At 39.7% G+C, this 19749-nt stretch overlaps 1 protein-coding gene and 1 long non-coding RNA gene across 3 annotated transcripts in view; one reads left to right on the plus strand and one right to left on the minus strand.

Moving 5' to 3' along the window:
• LOC131895257 (uncharacterized) lies at positions 1-18604 on the minus strand. The gene is made up of 2 exons (XR_009375134.1): positions 16070-18604; positions 1-190 (listed from the first exon to the last, which is right to left on the minus strand). It is a non-coding gene; the product is annotated as an uncharacterized LOC131895257 (long non-coding RNA).
• LOC131895254 (disks large homolog 5-like) overlaps positions 16226-19749 on the plus strand; it is a 19291-nt gene continuing 15767 nt past the window's right edge. The window contains exons 1-3 of one of the 2 annotated variants that reach the window (XM_059245686.1): positions 16226-16328; positions 18409-18485; positions 19524-19597. The gene's annotated coding sequence lies outside the window, so the exon portion shown is untranslated. Of the gene's footprint in view, positions 16329-18276; positions 18486-19523; positions 19598-19749 lie in introns of those variants that run through there. The other variant, XM_059245687.1, reaches the window with a different exon arrangement.

The raw sequence follows: 19749 nt of genomic DNA on the forward strand, positions 1-19749 counted from the left end.
CAGTGTGTGGGAAAAGTCTTTATTTGCTAATGCTTTGGTGATTGGTATTACACATCATCCTCGGAGTATAAAAATAATACAATGGGGATCCTTCTTTGAGAAAACATGTCCACATTTGATATGATATTGTATATTAAGTTCAAGTCTCTGAAATCTTGTAAGAAAAAATGGAACATCATGGACCATGTTTCTGGAAAAAGAAATAGAGAAGAATTACTGAAGCAGATTTTGGTTGGAAATATGTTAAACATATATATGTACCCATAAATGTATATACATACAAAATCACGAGAAACAAAATCAGTAAAACAATCCAGACAGGAGTCCAATGGGGTCTGAATATTGATAAACACAATTATCTTGATGCCTACACTATCCACTTAATTCAAAATTCAGGCTGTCGACAAGGACAATGCTGTTCTGATGAGGATGACATCAGGGCTCCCTTTCTAGCCTTATTCATTGGGCTGTAGATGGCAGCATTCAGCACTGGAGTGAACACACTGTTTACATCACCAAACCTACTGTAATTCTCCATGTTAATGTGTAAGAGAAGAACTGAGGTAAACTGACAGTCATGTCCTAAATATCAGGCAGACCAGCTTTCAAGCACCAAATGCAAATCATGGTTATCTGAAATATCAAGAGTATGAATATAGCCTCAGTGCAGTTTCCAGTGGTCTTTTGTCACCTTCAGCTTCTGACTCTGCATTTTAGAAGTTATGTAGACAGAAGAAATTACCTCAATAATTTTCACATATAAAAAGCAACAGTCAGATTCATGATACAGTACTGCCTTGATTCATTTAATTATAACTCACATGGGAATGTTATCAGTCAAATAAGAACACTAACATTTTCTTCAGAATTCCTCCTAACACATAATCATATTTTATATAAAACTTGATATCTCTGAAATGTTTGTAGCATATTACAACACTTGAAATAAAATAGAATCTTCTGGGCAGGACAGGACTACTGCACTCATGAACTCCAAGGTCAAGCCATGGACATTCTAGTATGGAAGAGAAAGGGGTTCACTGGCCCAAACCCCTAACTGAGAAGCTGGTGGCACTGGGTGGCTTTTGGAGGAGGAAGAGTCAGTTTACTTTAGGGTGCTGATGCCAGGTAGTTTGAGCAAACTCAGTGATGGCTCTAACACATGAGCACATGGGCATGCAGTGTTGCCATAGGTAGATGGTTTAAAACAAAACAAAAGGCATGGATTTAGTAATGTTGGGATTAGCAGAGTGGATCAGGGCCCATTTGTGAGGAATGAGTGGTAATATGATCAAAATACACTGTATGCATAGATGAAATTCTCAAAGAATTTTAAAACTGAATTATTTAAAAGTTTGCAGTTCAATAGCATTAAAATCTGATACAAATTTTATCTTTTTATGTTATAATTTAATTTAATTTTACATATCAGCTACGGATTCCCCTGTCCTCCCTCCCCCCCACCCTCCCTCCAATTCACCCCCCATTCCCATCTCCTCCAGGGCAAGGACTCCCCTGGGGCTTCAGCTCAGCCTGGTAGATTCAGTCAAGAAAGGTCCAGTTCTCTCCTCCCTTCACCCAGGCTAAGCAAAGTGTCCCATCATAGACCCCAGGCTCCAGAAAGCCAGCTCATGCACTAAGGACAGGTCCAGGTCCCACTGCCTGGATGCCTCCCAAACAGATCAAGCTAATCGACTGTCTCACTTATCCAAAGGGCCTGATCCAGTTGGGGTCTCCTCAGCTATTGGTTCATAGTGCACGTGTTTCCCCTAGTTTAGCTATTTGTCCCTGTGCTTTTTCCAACCATGGTCTCAACATCCCTCGCTCATACAATTCCTCCTCTTTCTTGCTAATTAGACTCCCAGAGCTCCACCTGGGGTTTGGCCGTGGATCTCTGCATCTGGTTCCATCAGTCATTGGATGAGAGATCTACCATGACAGTTAGGATGTTTGGCCATCCGATCACCAGAGTAGGTCAGTTCAGGCTTTCTCTTGACCATTGCCAGTAGTCTATTGTGGAGGTATCTTTGTGGATTTCTGGGGACCAATCTAGCACTTTGCTTCTTCCTATTCCCATGGGGTCTTCATTTGTCATGCTCTCTCTTTCCTTGTTCTGCCTCTCTGTTCTTGATCCAGCTGGTATCTCCCACTCCTCTACTCTCTTTCCCCGATCCTTGCCCTTCATTACCACCCCACGTCCACTTTGCTCATGTATATCATCCATTTCTCTGTCATTGAGCGATCGCTGTGTCTTTCTTATGGTCCTCCTTACTAGGTAGCCTCCCTGAAGTTGTGAGTAGCAGTCTAGTCATCCTTTGTTTTACATCTAGTATCTGCCTATAAGTTAGTGCATACCATGTTTGTCTTTCTAAGCCTGGATTACCTCACTCAGGATGATTTTTTTCTAGATCCATCCATTTGCCTGCAAACCACACAATGTGATTGTTTTTCTCTGCTGAGTAGTACTCCATTGTGTATATATACCACATTTTATTTATCCATTCTTCAGTTGAAGGTCATCTAGGTTGTTTCCAGGTTCTGACTACCACAAATAATGCTGCCGTGAACATAGCTGAGCATTTGCCCATGTGGTATGATTGAACATTCCTTGGGAATATGCCCAAGAGTAGTATAGTTGGGTCTTGGGGGAGATTGATTCCCAATTTTATAAGAAAGCTCCATATTGATTTCCAAAGTGGCTGTACAAGCTTGCACTCCAACCAACAGTGGAGGAGAGTTCCCCTTGCTCCACATCCTCTCCAACATAAGCTGTCTTTAGTGTTTTTGATCTTAGCCGTTCTGACACGTGTAAGGTGGTATCTCAGAGTTGTTTTGATTTGCATTTCCCTGATGATTAGGGATGTTGAGCAATTCCTTAAATGTCTTTCACCATTTGAGCTTCTTCTGTTGAGAATTCTCTGTTTCGCTCTATAGCCCATTTCTTAATTGAACTGTTGGCCATTTTGATGTCTAATTTCTTGAGTTCTTTATATACTCTAGATATCAGCCCTCTGTCAGATGTGGTGTTGGTAAAGACCTTTATCGATTCTGTAAGCTGTCACTTGTCTTGTTGACCATGTCCTTTGCTCTACAAAAACTTCTAAGTTTCAAGAGGTCCCATTGATTAATTGTTTCTCTCAGTGTCTGTGCTACTGGTGTTATATTTAGGAAGTGATCTCCTGTGCCAATGCATTCAAAACTACTTCCTACTTTCTCTTCTATCAGATTCAGAGTAACTGGATTTATGTTGAGGTGTTAATCCACTAGGACTTAAGTTTTGTGCACGGTGACAGATATGGATCTATTTGTAGCCTTCTACATGATGACATCCAGTTATGCCAGCACCAATTGGTGAAGATGCTTTCTTTTTTCCATGGTACAGTTTTCGTTTCTTTGTCAAAAATTATATGTTCATAGGTGTGCAGATTAATGTCAGGGTCTTCAATTCAATTTCATTGGTCCACATGTCAGTTTTTATGCCAGTACCAAGCTGTTTTTATTACTGTGGCTCTATAGTAGAGCTTTAATTCAGGGATCGTGATGCCCCCAGAGGTTGTTTTATTGTACAAGATTCTTTTGGCTATCATGGGTTTTTGTTTTTCCATATGAAGTTGAGTATTGTTCTTTCTAGGTCTGTGAAGAATTGTGTTGGTATTTTGATGGGTATTGCATTGAATCTGTATATTGCTTTTGGTAGATTGCCATTTTGCTATGTTAATCCTGCCTATCCATGAGCATGGGAGATCTTTCCATTTTCTGACATCTTCTTCAATTTCTTTTTTCAGGGACTTAAAGTTCTTGTCATACAGGTCCTTCACTTGGTCAGTTAGAGTTACCCCAAGGTATTTTATGTCATTTGTGGATATTGTAAAGGGTGATGTATCCAGTTTCTGACATCTTCTTAAATTTCTTTTTTCAGGGACTTAAAGTTTTTGTCATACAGGTTAGAGTTGCTCCAAGGTATTTTATATCATTTTTGGCTATTGTAAAGGGTGATGTATCTCTGATTTCCTTCCCAGCCTGTTTGTCACTTGCTCAGTTAGAGTTACTCCAAGGTATTTTATATCATTTTTGGCTATTGTAAAGGGTGATGTATCTCTGATTTCCTTCCCAGCCTGTTTGTCAATTTTATATAGGAGGGCTAATGATTTTTTTTAGTTAATCTTGTATCCTGCTATGTTGCTGAAGGTGTTTATAAGCTGTATGATTTCCTTGGTCAAATTTTTGGGGTCACTCATGTATACTATCATGTCATCTGCAAATAGGGAAATTTTGACTTCTTCCTTTCAAATTTGTATCCCCTTTGATCTCCTTATGTTGTCTTATTGCTCTGGCTAGAACTTCAAGTACTGTATTGAATAAGTATGGGGAGAGCGGACAGCCTTGCCTTGTTCCTGATTTTAGTGGAATCACTTTGAGTTTCTCTCCATTTACTTTGATGTTGGTTGTTGGCTTGCTGTAAATTGCCTTTATTATGTTTAGGTGTGTTCCCTGTATTCCAAGACCTTTATCATGAAGGGGTGTTGGATGTTGTCAAATGCCTTTTCTGCATCTAGTGAAATGATCATGTGTTTTTTTTCTTTGAGTTTGTTTACATTGACAGACTTTCATATGTTGAACCACCCTTGCATCCCTGGGATGAAGCCTACTTGATCATGGTGGAAAATTGTTTTGATGTGTTCTTGGAGACTGTTTGCCAGTATTTTATTGAGTATTTTTGCATCAATGTTCATGAGGGAGATTGGTCTATAGTTCTCTTTCTTTGTTGCATCTTTGTTTGGCTTGGGAATCAGGGTAATTGTAGCCTCATAGAAGGAGTTTGGTAATGTTCCTTCTGTTTCTATTATGGGAAACAATTTAAAGAGTATTGGTATTAACTCTATTTTGAAGATCTGGTAGAATTCTGCACCAAAACCATCTGATCCTGGGCTTTTTTTCGTTGGGAGACTTTTAATGACTGATTCTATTTCCTTAGGAGTTATTGGTCTTTTTAAATAGTTTATCTGGTCTTGATTTGACTTAGGTATGTGGCACCTATCCAGAAAATTATCCATTTCTTTTAGATTTTTCCAGTTTTGTGGAGTAGAGGTTTTTGAATTATGACCTGATGATTCTCTGGATTTCCTCAGTGTTAGTTGTTATGTCTCCCTTTTCATTTCTGACTTTGTTAATTTGGATGCTCTCTCTCTCTGCCTTTTTGTTAGTTTGGATAAGGGCTTGTCTATCTTCTTGATTTTCTCAAAGAACCAACTCTTTGTTTCATTAATTTTTTGTATTGTTGTCTTTGTTTCTATTTTATTGATTTCAGCTGTCAATTTGATTATTTCCTGGCGTCTGTTTTTCTTGGGTGACTTTGCTTCTTCTTGTTCTAGAGCTTTCAGGTGTGCTGTTAAGTCACTAGTGTGAGATTTCTCCAACTTCTTTATGTGGACATTTATTGCTATGAATTTCCCTCTTAGCACTGCTTTCATAGTGTCCCATAAGTTTGGGTATGTGGTATATTCATTTTCATTGATCTCTAGGAAGTCTTCAATTTCTTTCTTTATTTCTTTCTTAACCAATTGGTGATTCAATTGAGCATTATTTAGTTTCCATGAGATTATAGGCTTTCTGTAGTTTTTGTTGTTGTTGAAATCTAACTTTAAACTGTGGTGGTCTGATAGAACACAAGAGGTTATTCCAATTGTTTTGTATTTGTTGAAATTTGCTTTGTGGCCAAGTATGTGGTTGATTTTAGAGAAGGTTCCATGAGGTGCTGAGAAGAAGGTATATTCTTTTTTGTTAGGATGGAATATCTGTAGATATCGATTAAGTCCATTTGAATCATAACATCAATTAAGACCTTTATTTCTCTGTTAAGTTTAGATTTGGCAGGTCTGTACAGTGGTGTGAGTGAGGTGTTGAAGTCTCCCACTATTAATGTGTGGGGTTTTATATATGATTTAAGCTTTAGTAATGTTTCTTTTACATATGTGGGTATCCTTGTGTTTGGGGCATAAATGTTCAGTATTGAAACTTCATCTTGGTGGATCTTTCCTGTGATGAGTATATAATGCCCTTCTTGATCTCTTTTGATTGATTTTAGTTTGAAGTCTATTTTGCTGGATATTAGGATGGCTACACCTGCTTGCTCCTTAAGACCATTTGATTGGAAAGACTTTTCCCAACCTTTTATTCTTAGATAGTGTCTATCTGCTGTGGGATGGTCTGTATGTCAAATGTGTTGTTGATTGGTCAATAAATAAATCACTGATTGGCCAGTGGCCAGGCAGGAAGTATAGGCGGGACTAACAGAGACGAGAATTGAGAGAACAGGAAGCTGGGTGAGGGAGACACTGCCAGCTGCCACCATGACAAGCCGCATGTGAAGATGCCGGTAAGCCAAAAGCCATGTGGCAAGGTATAGATTAATAGAAATGGAATAATTTAAGCTGTAAGAATAGTTAGCAAGAAGCCTGCCACGGCCATACAGTTTGTAACCAATATAAGTCTCTGTGTTTACTTGGTTGGGTCTGAGTGACTGATGGACTGGCGGGTGAGAGAGATTTGCCCTGACCGTGGACCAGGCAGGAAAACTCCAGCTATATCTATCTTTGAATTTGAGGTGTGTTTCTTGTATGCAGCAGAAAGATGGGTCCTGCTTTCATATCCATTCTGTTAGCCTTTGTCTGTTTATAGGTGAATTAAGTCCATTGATGTTAAGGGATATTAATGACCAGTGATTGTTCATTCCTGTTATTTTTTGGTGGTAGTGTGTATGTACTTCTCTTCTTTGGGGTTTACTGCTGTGGTGTTTTTCTATTGCCTGTGTTTTTGTGGGTGTATCTGACTTCCTTAGGTTGGAATTTTCCTTCTAGTGCTTTCTGTAGGGCTGGGTTTATGGATAAGTATTGTTTAAATCTGGCTTTGTCTTGGAATGTCTTGTTCACTCCGTCTATGATGATTGAAAATTTTGCTGGGTATATTAGTCTAAGCTGGCATCCATGGTCTCTTAGTGTCTGCATTGTATCTGTCCAGGTCCTTCTGGTTTTCAAAGTCTCCATTGAGAAATTGGGTGTTATTCTGATGGGTTTGCCTTTATAAGTCACTTGGCCTTTTTCCTTTGTTGCTCTTAATATTTTTTTCTTTATTCTCTACGTTTAGTCATTGAATTATTATGTGGCGAGGGGACTTTTTTGAGCGGGTCTAGTCTGTTTGGTGTTCTATAGGCTTCTTGTATCTTCATAGGCATTTCCTTCTTTAAGTTGGGAAAATTTTCTTCTATGATCTTGTTGAATATATTTTCTGTGCCTTTGAGTTGGTATTCTTTTCCTTCCTCTATCCCTATTATTCATAGGTTTGGTCTTTTCATGGTGTCCCAGAGTTCTTGGACATTTTGTGTTATGATTTTTTTGGCATCGGTATTTTCTTTGACTGATGAATCCATTTCCTCTATTGTATCCTCTACACCAGAGATCCTCTCTTCCATCTCTTGTATTCTGTTGGTTATGCTTGCATCTGTGTTTCCTGTTCATTTACTCAGATTTTCTATTTCCAGCATTCCCTCTGTTTATGTCTTCTTCATTGTTTCTATTTCCCTTTTCAGATTTTGGATTGTTTCCCTCACCTGTTTCATTGCTTTCTCATGGCTTTCTTTAAAGGATTTATAGTTTTCTTCTGCTTTATTTGTCCTTTCCTCTAGTTTTTTATAGAGTTCTTCCCATTTTTTGTTTGACTTTTCATTTTCTTTATTGATTTCCTCCACTTTTTTGTTTATCTCTTTCTCAATATCATTTTTGATTTTTTCTTTAAAGGCCTCTAGCATCTTAATGATGCTATTCTTAAGGTTACTTTCTTCTCCTTCTTCTACTTTGTGATGTTCAGGTATTGCTGTTGGAGGAGGGCTAGATTCTGGTGTTGCTGTATTGCTCTTTATGTTGTTGTATGTACTTCTGCCTTGACATCTGCCCATCTCCTCGTGGATTCATTCTTGGTCTTATCAGGGCTCTTGGTCCAGTCAGAGCTGACAGATTTGGCATTTCAGGAAGCCTCTCTTGTGTAGATGTAACCATCTTTTTGAATAAGAAACACAGAGTGGATTCAGACATGAAAGCCAAGAGGTCAGAGCAATAGCTAAGAGCTGAGATTAAAAACCTTACCCTTCACTGCCGCTGCTGTCCTACCTCTCCTCAAGAGAGCTACTTCCTGTGTGTTTGTGCTTTTTATTGACTTTCTATTCTGCCTTCTCATTGGTTGTAAATCCAACCACATGACCTCCTCATCACTGCCCATCTGTACAGACCTCCAGGTCTTCTATGGTTGGTATTGAGATTACAGGCATGTGTCTCCATACTGACTGTATCCTTGAACGCGCAGACATCGGCCTAGCTTTGCCTCCCAAGAGCTAGGATTAAAGTCGTGCACCACCACTGCCCAGCTTCTGCCATGGCTTGCTATTAGCTCTGACCCCCAGGCAACTTTATTTATTAACATACAAATAAAATCACATTTCAGTACAATTAAAATATCACCATTGTGGGAGCCCGTTCTCGGGTTCCTCGTGGCTTTACCCAGCAGGTCCACATAGAGGATGATTAGACCACGGGCCTGAGTGCAGGTGTCTGAGATGGTCTGCACTTGCCTGTGCTGGGGGAGGAGGTCTTTTGCTCCACCCCTTGGTGTCTCTATAAAAACCCTGGGGCAGAGACAGTCGGGGCCCGTTGGAATAGGTTCCAGGCCCTCTCGAGGCTATCCTTTATTTTCTATCTGTTTATCTCCGCGATATTCTCCGCAATAAATCCTTCTATCTAATATTTCCTGCTGCTCGCACTCAAGAAAACTCTGGGGAACTGTGGGGGTGGTTGGGTAAACGCCCCACAGAATGGCGCCATGAACAGGGACTAAAGAAAAAAGAAAAAAAAAGGGACTAAAGAAAAAAGGGGGGACTAAAAAAGGGACTAAAGACAAATGAACAGGGACTAAAGACAAAGTAATAGGGACTAAAGATAAAGGAAAATAATAGTTTCATTACAGAGTTTTTGGCGAAAGTGCTGAGTTCAGCCCTGCCAGTGGATGAGGCATGCCAGTGTTATGGAAAATATATATTTTTTATATATATTGAGAGGCAGGGGTTTTATCCTCGAGAGAAAAGGAAAGCGGACTGGAAGGATGTCCGATGCTGCAGCGAAATTCTCTTCTGTCAAAATTTTCTATCTTCTATCCCTTTCTCAATTTCTATCTGTGAAAAATAAGTATAAGGCATAGGGTAGTAAAATAGTGTAGGAAAAACTTAGAAGTGTAAGATTGTGTAGGAAAAAATAAGGCAACTAGACAGAAAAACTCTTCAATTTTCTAACTTGGGGGCTCTGAATGCAAACTGGGGGAAAAAATCTTTCTTTGGGCTATTTGGGTAGTAAAAAAGCTCTTCTTCGAGCTTATGGGGAAGAATAAGTTTCCTATGGAAGCTTTTGACCTGGGGCAGCTGAAATGCTAAGTCCAAGCGGCAGGAGAAAGTGATTTCTCCCTGAGGCAAAAATGGGGATGTAAAAAGCCAAAAAGTTTAAAGTTGGGAAGTTTTGGGAAAAGTTGGTCTTTCTCTTGGGGGAAAAAAAACTCTTAAACTAAAAGCTTTTCTTGGAAAATTTTGGGGAAAAAAATCTCTAAAAAGCCTTAATCTTTCTCAAAAGCTCTTAAACTTAAAAACTAAAGCCTTTAACTTTCTCAAAAGGGCAAAAATTAGAATCACCTGAAGATTTTAGTATGGGGACCACCTGTGATTAGCTCAAAGGGAAAAACAACAAACCTGTTAAGATAGCAAAACCTCTCTAAGTTCTTTCAAGCTTTAAAAATCCTCCCTGCAATGCAGGAGGCAGGGACAAGTTCCTAAAAAACCTCTAAGCTCTGTCTCTTCAAGCCAGTAAAAGACAGTGGGTCAGAGTACCCTGAGGGAAACGCTTGGGAGAGTGTGGGTAAAGAGCTACAGAGAGCCCAAAAGGGCCAGAAACTTTACCTGAGAAAAGCAAAAAAAGCCAAGCTTTTCAGTTACAACCGAGCTGAGGCATCAAGGGTTTTGTTTCTGAGTTGAGCATTTCAGAATGAAAAGGTCTCCTAATCGTCCTAATGCAAAGATCCCCTGAAGCATGCAAACTGTTAGCATTGTATCCTTGCTTCTGACCAAAAACCCAGAGGCGACTGGCCAGCATCTCTGAGTTGGGGTGAATTTTGGGGATACTAGGGTTCCTGCAGTGATAAACTTCCTGGAGCACAGAGCTGAGGCAGGAAGGTGCAGGACCCAGGGGAAGATTGCTAATGAACAACCAAAACTAAAACCAGTGGGAACAGCACAGTTGTCCACTTTCCTACAAGTCCCGGGTTGGTAGGTCCATAGCTGCAAAAAGAAATCTGAGAAAAGCTTTCCTATCAGAATAAGGACCTTTCTGGGAAAACAGTAAAGCTGAACTGTGTCTGAAGCAGTTGTGCTGCTGAGTCAGAACGCTGTCTGGGGAAAGAGCCCAGCCAAGGCAGAACAGAACTATCCAGGAGTAAAGCTTTCTTTTCTGTCAGAAAGCACCTCTTAGAGAAAAGCTTTGTTTCGACTGACTCCCATGAGATGAGGGAGTGTAGCCCTGAGGGGTGATTGCCTCTGGAATAAGCTCTGTCCTTGAGCACCCAGACAAGCAAATGCAACCCACTGGGGGACTGGGCCAGGTGAAGGTCTGATGAAACAAAACGCCTGTCCTAATGGGAGTTTAGAAATGGCAAAAACCTCCCTTGTTAGATTTTCAGTCTGTACGCAAACCACACAGACCCTGAAAGAAACGGACAAAAAAAACCCTACCTTCAGTAGCAGGGAAAGCCGCCACTGTAGTGTCGGAAACTGTTTCTGGGGTAGAGGGGATAAACTGAGACCAAACTGGGAACTGTCTGGGAGAAAGACTCTGAAGAAACAGAAGGGACCGATTCCTCCCCAGAAAAAATAAGACCTGAAAAAGCTGCTAGAATTTGAGGCAGATTCGGGGGGGAGAAAAAAAAGCCCCTACTTCCAAGGGCAGCTAGCAGAGGAACAGAGCCGCAGATACTTGAAGCTCTGCATCTGGGGAAGGAAGGAACAAGCAAAATGAGATAGATCAGTGGGAGAAAATCTCTCTGAAAGAGCTATGAAAAAACTCTGTTGTGAATGTTTTTCACTGACTGGCTAAGACAAACACAAGCCCCGAGGAAAGTTGCTATCAGAAATTGCCCACCTCAATGCGCGCTAACGAGGCAGGTGCAGTTCTGATTTGGGGGCCAGTGTCAATTAAAGGAGAGACACCTGTTAAAGCCAGCTGAGGAGAGACCAGAAACCTCCCAATGTCCCATAATTGAAAATGTAAAATGCCTGTTCAAATCTCCCGTTGCAAAAGCAAAAAACTTTGTTCAAACCTCCCGGGCAAGAATTTGTAAGCAAGTCTGGTAAAAAAGAACTTAAAAGTTGACTCTCAGACCCAAAAAGAACTATGGGAAATGACTGATATAAGGGAAATGATATAAAGGACTGATTTAAGGGACTGATACTATTATGGACTGATATAAGGGAAATGCATTCTGGGAAAGGTAGTTTTTCTGCTAAAGATGGCGACATTGCCCTGAAACACTTTTGTCAGCTCGAAAATACGTTCATGGTAAACTTTAAAATACAGCTTTTAAAAGAATAAGGAGGAAAATCATCTAAGAGTTTGTGTCAGTTCCAATGAAACATTGAAAGGATATGGAACTAGGCACTTCGCGGTTTGGGGGTTGGTAAAATGACTTATTTACCCTAATAGCTGTGCAGTTTTAACGGTAGTTGGATGACAGAAAGCTACCTATAAGATCAAACAAGCCACTTTAAAATCCTTAAAGCAAGAGAGCAGTTTATACACTGAACGTTGTCTTAGATATGAAGGAAACTTATGCTATCTACAAAAGAAAGCTGCCATGCTTTGTGGGCCATATTAGAGCTCACGCCAATCTTCCTGGTCCTTTAGCTGAGGGTAATGAGAAATAGAAAGATCCCTGCTCGGGATTGTGGAAGGGTACTAGTCCTGTGTTAATATGGGGTCTAGGACATGTTTGTGTTTTTTCACAAGAGGAGAATGAAGCTCGGTGTTTACCGGAGCGTCTGGTAAGAAGCGTGGAACTAAGGAAAAGTCAGCTCCAATGACGTTCCTATAAAGGAACCAGAATGAAAGTGGCTCGATTAGTGTTTCTGAGGTTTTGTCACTGGTTGATGCAAACAGTGAGGAAATAGAGTTCGGAGCTGTGCCACTTTTGGCTTTACTAGCTCCTTTGGAAAAATACTTTATATCACCTAATAGCTGTGCGGTATTTGGCAAAGACCTTACAGCAGCTAAATATGGTAATTTCACCCTCAGTATGAAATGAAGTTTTTTCAGTAAAACAAACCAAGAGTACTGCTATAATAGAAATGTTTGTCTGAATTGAAGTACTTAGGGGAACTATTATGAGTTTGGGTGAAGGGACAGCCTCTAGTTAAAAACCGTCTACCGCTGACAGTGCATCTCTGCCGGTCCGGAACGGCTGAGAGAACTGGCAACTTTGGAGTGTGGCGTCATCCTGGGAAGGTTACAGTCCCCTAGCAACAACTATCACAATTCTATAACAACAACACTCACTAAATCCCAGTGCTTTATAACAAAGCTGACTATAAACTCTAAACTTTAGAAATGATGTACATACTTCCTGTCTAGTTAAGAGAATCTGTCTAATAGAGATAGTACTAATAATTAAGAGTAAGAAATAGAAAAAGATGAAGATATGTGAGTTTGTAAAAATTATCTTGTTAGATCTGTGTTAAAAAATCTTTAGGTGTTTGCTAAGTTAAATATATGCTAATGGTAGCCCTATATAAGTTTGTAAAATAGATCTATAGATCCTTTAAGAATATAAGCTTGCAAGAAGTATCTAAGGTAGTCTTAAGACATGTAGTGATAAGCTTGTAAGAAGTAAAGATGTTAGCTGTAAATGTAAGTTTAAATAAGAATAAGATGGAATGAATATAAGAAATATATAAGTAATAAGAAATATATTTGCTAAAGTAGTTCTATAGTTTCCTTAAGGAGTATAAATAAGTAGATGTTAATACGTTATGTGAGTTTGTAAAATGTAGATGTTGAATGTGAGTCTAAATGCTTTGCAAGGCAAAAGGTTATATGTGAGTTTGTGAAAAAGTGTAAATGCTAAGTGAGTCTATGCTTAATGTATATGATGAAAAAACCTGAGATACAGAGTTAGTGTCCTAGGAGACTGCAAAGCAGGCAGTCTGAGTGGTTTTTCAAAAGCTCCAGAAGCCACTAAGAAGCTAAGAACGGCGGACGCCAGAACTAGCACAAGGCATCCGCAGTTGAGATTCATGGAAAATCAACGCAACACAGAAAAACCTGAGCTAACATAAAAAACGGTGCAGTTTAGACTACTACTGTACCTAAAAAGGTCGGTCTGTGAGAACCAAAGTTGCAGAGACGCTTGTTTGAACTAAAATTGTTAACTGCAAAAAGTTTTGGTTGTAAAAAGTCTCTTCATATTTGGAAGTGAAAGCCTGATACTAGAATTTATTTCTTGTTTGAACTTTTTGAACTTAAAATGAGATAAAACTACAAAAAGATTTTGGTTATGGATTTCTTCATATTTGGAAGACTCGTACCAGAATTTATCATTTGAATTTTGGGACTTAAGAAATGAAATGAACAGTAGAGATTTCATTGCAATGGGACAATTTTGAGTTTACTTACAGTAATGACCTAGGAACTGTTTTCTGGAATTGGGTTAAAAATGGAACTGTTTAAATGAAGAAATTTATTTCTACCTAGAATCAAGATGCAGTTTTGTGTATGCATATATGCTTTATTAACTGGTGATTCATGAATTGTTTGGAACTGTTTATGTAAAATGGAATTACTTATGGAACTGGTTTGTGTTACAAACGGAACTGTTTAAACAGAAGTTTGGGTTTTCTAACTAGGCTTGAGATTTTGCTTAAATTATAAAGAAAAGGGGGAGAGTTAATATTCCTTAGTCTAATTTCAAAAGTTGTTTGAGTGGATTAATGTCATGTTTTTGTTAGTAAGAAATGCAAATGGGGTATATTAAGAGACTGCTTTTAAAGTGTAAAGAGTTTTATTAAGAAACTGCTTTTGGATGTTTTGCTAAGTTTTCAAAGTGTTAATGGTTAGATTGAGAAGATTGCTTTTCAATATGGGTTTGTAGGAATTGTATGAGTTTCTTCTAACTAGGTTTGAGGTTTTCTTTAAAAAATTATAAAGAAAAGGAGGAGCTATGAGATTGAATTATGTTTACAGAACCCTATTGATATTAATGCACCCTGGTTTTGTGGAGTTAAGGAAATATTTAAGTTTGATGTGAATACATCGAAGTTTTTCCTATGTTCTGTTAGCAAGAAAATTCAAATGATTGAGTTAAAGTTGTAAGGCGGAGAAAATTGTTAACTATATTTAGCACCATATATGCTAATTCAAATGGTTCTGTTAAGAGTTTGCTTTGTGTTATAAGATTGAGAGAATTGTGACTATGTATAGCAATATTTATGTTAACCTGTTAATGGTAATGATGAAGCTAAGGGATTCTTTAAGTTTGTAGTCGCCTTAAGAGTTTTTGGCTTAGAAAGGGTTTGAGGCAGCTAAGACTGCTGTAGTCACCTTGGACCTAATTCAAAAGAGAAATGCCATCTATATCATCCTCTACTCCCATACTGGGAGGTGTAACAGCTATGGAGATTGCTGTAAGCCATTATAGTTACTTTTTTTATATATTAAGAAAAGGGGACCTGTGGGAGCCCGTTCTCGGGTTCCTCGTGGCTTTACCCAGCAGGTCCACATAGAGGATGATTAGACCACGGGCCTGAGTGCAGGTGTCTGAGATGGTCTGCACTTGCCTGTGCTGGGGGAGGAGGTCTTTTGCTCCACCCCTTGGTGTCTCTATAAAAACCCTGGGGCAGAGACAGTCGGGGCCCGTTGGAATAGGTTCCAGGCCCTCTCGAGGCTATCCTTTATTTTCTATCTGTTTATCTCCGCGATATTCTCCGCAATAAATCCTTCTATCTAATATTTCCTGCTGCTCGCACTCAAGAAAACTCTGGGGAACTGTGGGGGTGGTTGGGTAAACGCCCCACAGACCATATTTCCCCTTTTCTATTTTAATAGTGCTGTGGGATGTTCTGTATGGCAAATATGTTAATAAATGAAACACTGATTGGCCAGTGGCCAGACAGGAAGTATAGGCGACACTAACAGAAAAGAGAATTAAGGGAACAGGAAAGGAAGGAGGACACTGCCAGCTGCCGCCAGCACAAGCAGCATGTGAAGATGCCGGTAAGCCACAAGCCACGTGGCAAGGTATAGATTTATAGAAATGGGTTAATTTAAGATATAAGAACAGTTAGCAAGAAGCCTGCCATGGCCATACAGTTTGTAAATAATGTAAGTGTCTGTGTGTTTATTTTATAAGTGGGCTGTCAGACTGCCAGGGCTTGGCAGAACCCAGAGAGAAAACTCCAGCTACAGTCTTGGTCCAATGAGAGGTGGTGGATTCTACTTCTCAGAAAGCCACTCTTGGTCTAATCAGGGCTGGCAGATTCCCTGTCTCCTGATGTTACTCTTAGTCCAATGACAACTCTTTGTCCAATGAGAGCTCTCTCTTCCTCTGGGCCAGATTGGAGCTCCCTGGGCTAGATGGGAGCTCTCTGGGCCCGATGAGAACTCTCTGGGCCAAATGGGAGCTCTCTGGGTCAGATGGGAGCTTTTTTGCCCAGACGGGAGCTCTCTGGGACAAATGGGAGCTCTGGGCCAGATGGGACCTGGGGGCTGGTCTCTAAGTCTCAGGAAGTGGTTAGGGTCTCTGGTAGATGGGTGTGGGGGCAGGGCATGTAGATTGCATGGTCCATTGGGGAGTCTTAGAGAAGGAGAACCTTCCCAGGGGAGCCCTGCCTGCTGGCCATCAACTAGGGCCCAGTTGGGCAGGTCTTCCCCCAGGAATGGCTGGGCCCAGGAATGGGACCTAGGGGCAGGCCTCCCTGGGTATGATCCCAGAGTCTCACCTCTGGTCCAGATGGGAGCTCTGGGCAGGATCCCTTTATATTTTCAAAGAAAAGTGTGAGACAGTCACTGTCACCACAATTCAGATTTTTGACTTTGGACTAGAAGATGTTTTTCTGCAGGCACGGATGGTCAGCCTGGCTCAGTTCATTCACTTATGCTTTTAACTATCTTCCTTTTACCTTCCTTAGGAAGAATTTCATAATGCCTGTGATTATTATTGAGCATTTCCACAAATGTTTACATCATATTCAGGAAAAGGTAATCTTAAGTGGCATTTCATTATCTTTCTTTGGTGAATAAATATTTGACTGTGAAGTACCCTGGAACCTAACTGAAACATGAACAATTAGGAAGTTGTGTGACTTCATTACTTAAGTTTTGTTTTGTTTTGTTTTGTTTTAAGACAAGATTTATTTGTATAACTTTGGAGTCTATCCTGGAACTCACTCTGTAGACCAGGCTGGCATTGAATCATTTAATTAATTTTAAGAAGAATCAATTACTGTTTATTTATTCCCTGTGGGCTCTGTAATTATTTTGGATACCTTCTGTCTTAATTAGGGTTTGTATTATTGTGATGAGACACCATAACCACAGCAACTTTTATAAAGGAAAACCTTTAATCAGCTGTGGCTTCCAGTTTCAGAGGTTTAGTCCATTGTCATCATGGCAGGACATGGAGGCATGCAGGACATGGCAGGACATGGAGAAGGAGCTGGGAGTGGAGAAGGAGCTACATCTGTACCCCACAGGCAACAAAAGTGCTCTGAAACACCAGGAGTGCCTTTAGCATAAGAGGCCTCAAAGCCCTCCCCCACAGTGACATACAACCTCCAACAAGGCCACACTTACTCCAACAAAGCCCCACCTCCTAATAATGCCACTCCATATGAGCTGATGAGGGCCTGTTCCATTCAAATTCCCATTCCTCCAAGGTATCCTTAGAAGGGAGAATAAAACAGTTTTATTTGTTGGCTCTAATAGAAGACGTTTTTTGAAGAAGAGAGAACTTTTTTTAAAAAATGAGAGTGTTATCATTTGGTTGACAAATAAGAGTTTTGGAAGAAAAATAGTGAATGCAGGAGGAAAAATACTTTTTCCTTCTACCCACATTTAGTCCCTTGTTGGGGACTCCATAACAAAGCAGAGACAGAGAGGAGAAAAGCATGGAGACTTACCTAGTACAAACTTTCACAACACCAGATCCTTCCCAAGGAAGGAAAGCCCTCAACAAGTGCTGAGACCTGAGATTTTATACTGGAGTTGATGGCAAGTGGAATGTTATAGAGTGTGTGACAAAATAAAACCATTATGAGCCAAGCAGGTGAATGGCAAATAGTGAGGGCTTTTGGCTCCTGTCCCCTGTGTGTGCCTTCATCAGTCTGTAGCTATGAGGCTGCTCCTTTCTTTCCTCCATGGAGGGACATGTGGTGCTTCTGACCTGTTTCAGGAAATGTCAGGAAGCCCTTTCTAGGTTTTATGAGCAGCTTCAGGGTAAAAGCAGAGTCCTTCCTCACATTCATTCTTCTGCTCAAACGCTTCCTATGACTAGTCACCATGTTTTGAGATAGCATATTCTGAGCACCATCAAATATGAAATGAAGCCAAACGTCTGGGTATAATTTCTGAGTGAGTAGTTGCATTCATATAGGTCCTGAAATACAACATTTAGAGCGATTATGAATTTAAACATTAACATTAGTATATCCTGTTCTGTGCACATTATTTTGCATCATCTTTTTAGTAATTGTTGTTTAAAAAGGATTGAGAGACTAAAATGTATACGTTAATACATCTAATTGGAATGTTTTTCATTAAGTCTTTGAGACTTTAGGATTTAGAAGGTTAACTTCTGAAGTACCTTAGAAATTTTATTTTGACACTTGTAATATTATATTTAGATGTGTGTGAACACTACTATAACTGATTAAATGCTAGAACCTGGACTGTCCACAGGGCCATACATAGCACTAGTAACCCATAGTTTTACAACAGAAAAATGCACGAGAGACACAAGATAGATTCTCAGAGGCACAATGCCAAGAAGGAACATGCCATTTCATTAACTCACCCTGGAATCTTGCTTGGTGATTTTTAGTATTCAGTGGTGGTTTTCATTATGAACTCACTCACCTGCATGGCAGAGTAACTTCACTTTTGCCTTTTCCTGTCTATTACTCTGGGCAAGCAGTTTCTTCCAGCTAGACAGATAACAGTCCTTCCATCAAGAATCTTACCCCCAGGGTTAGCTTTAATTAAGAGCATCCATCATTTGAAACAAATGTCTGCACAAATCATTCACAGTGCACTTTGATATACATTGTTCTCTAAATTTCAGAACCATAAAAATCCCTCTAAGACAAATCCTCAAGTTGATCATGAAAAGTACCAGGGAAGGGACACTGAGATGACAAGGTAGGTGAAAAGAGAGAATTTCCTCCTCCCAGTTTGTTCCTTTGTCTCCACATGATCAGAATGACAGAATAGTATGGCATGTATTGTTTGTCACCTGTCTGTCTATCTATCTATCTATCTATCTATCTATCTATCTATCTATCTATCTATCTATCTATCATCTTCCCCTTCTCTCTAAATAAATACATTGTTTTTAAAGTACCCATCAGTAGATTTCCATGTATTCATCATATGAATGTTTATTTTTAAAATGACTGAATAAACAAATACTGTTTAAAATCATGGGAAAATCACCTTTGCTAGGAGATAATAGTTTTTAACCATAGCCAAAACAGAATCTGCCCCTTAACTTTGTGGATATGAAACTCTCAATCCTTCCCTCATAAAAGGTGTGAATTTCTACTTTGTTTTAAAGGATCTATCATTTAATTTTCCCAGGTCCATCTGTTAGTTTGGTAGAACCATTGGCTTTGTGCCAGTGGTGGTTTGGATCCGCTGTGCCTGTGAGAAGAAGATGGCACTGTGGTGTGAGGCTAGTGTTTGTACTCATGTCATAAAGATGTTGACAATCTAACTTAGATGGAAAATCACTCCAGGCTCAAAATTGTTGTAAATAGAGAGGGAGGAGGGAACTAATGTGAGAAAAGTGGCAAATTTTCATATCCCTTTCTCCTAGTTTGTTTGTCTTCTGTTTCTGGAGAAATAAAAGAGGTGTTGTCTTATTGGGTAGGACGGTTTCCCAATGCTTACACCAATGCTATCAATCTTGGTAGGCACACCTGCAAACCCAGAGCTAAGAAGCAAGGGAAGAAGTATCTTGAGTTGATGGAACCCTTACCTGTCCCTCATTACTCCATTTTCTCAGCACAAGAGATGATTATATACACACGCTCATTGGTCAATGCCAAGACATGCTAAGCATGTGTCAGTTAATGGCATCAGCTAAAAGAAATGTTTTCATCACAGTGATTTAACTACTTAGTAAAGAAGTAGCATTCCCTCTTCATTATGCAATTTGTGTTTCCTATATCCTCACAGGTCTAAATTTGAAGTTTCCTATCTTGGATCATCCACATGATGAGTACTGCAATGATGAGTCTCTTTATTGGAAGGTAATGTACAGGATTCTAAAAAGTGGAGTAAATCATTGTTCTATGAACGTTCAGATGGCCAAGGACCCATTTTCTATAACAGACCAAAACCATAGGTAGACAAGGAGAAACTCTTCAAATGCTGTTCTTTGGCAACTTCTGCTGTTTTCCCT

Source organism: Peromyscus eremicus, chromosome 18, assembly GCF_949786415.1.
Source record: "Peromyscus eremicus chromosome 18, PerEre_H2_v1, whole genome shotgun sequence".
In the NCBI taxonomy this organism is placed as follows: domain Eukaryota; kingdom Metazoa; phylum Chordata; class Mammalia; order Rodentia; family Cricetidae; genus Peromyscus; species Peromyscus eremicus.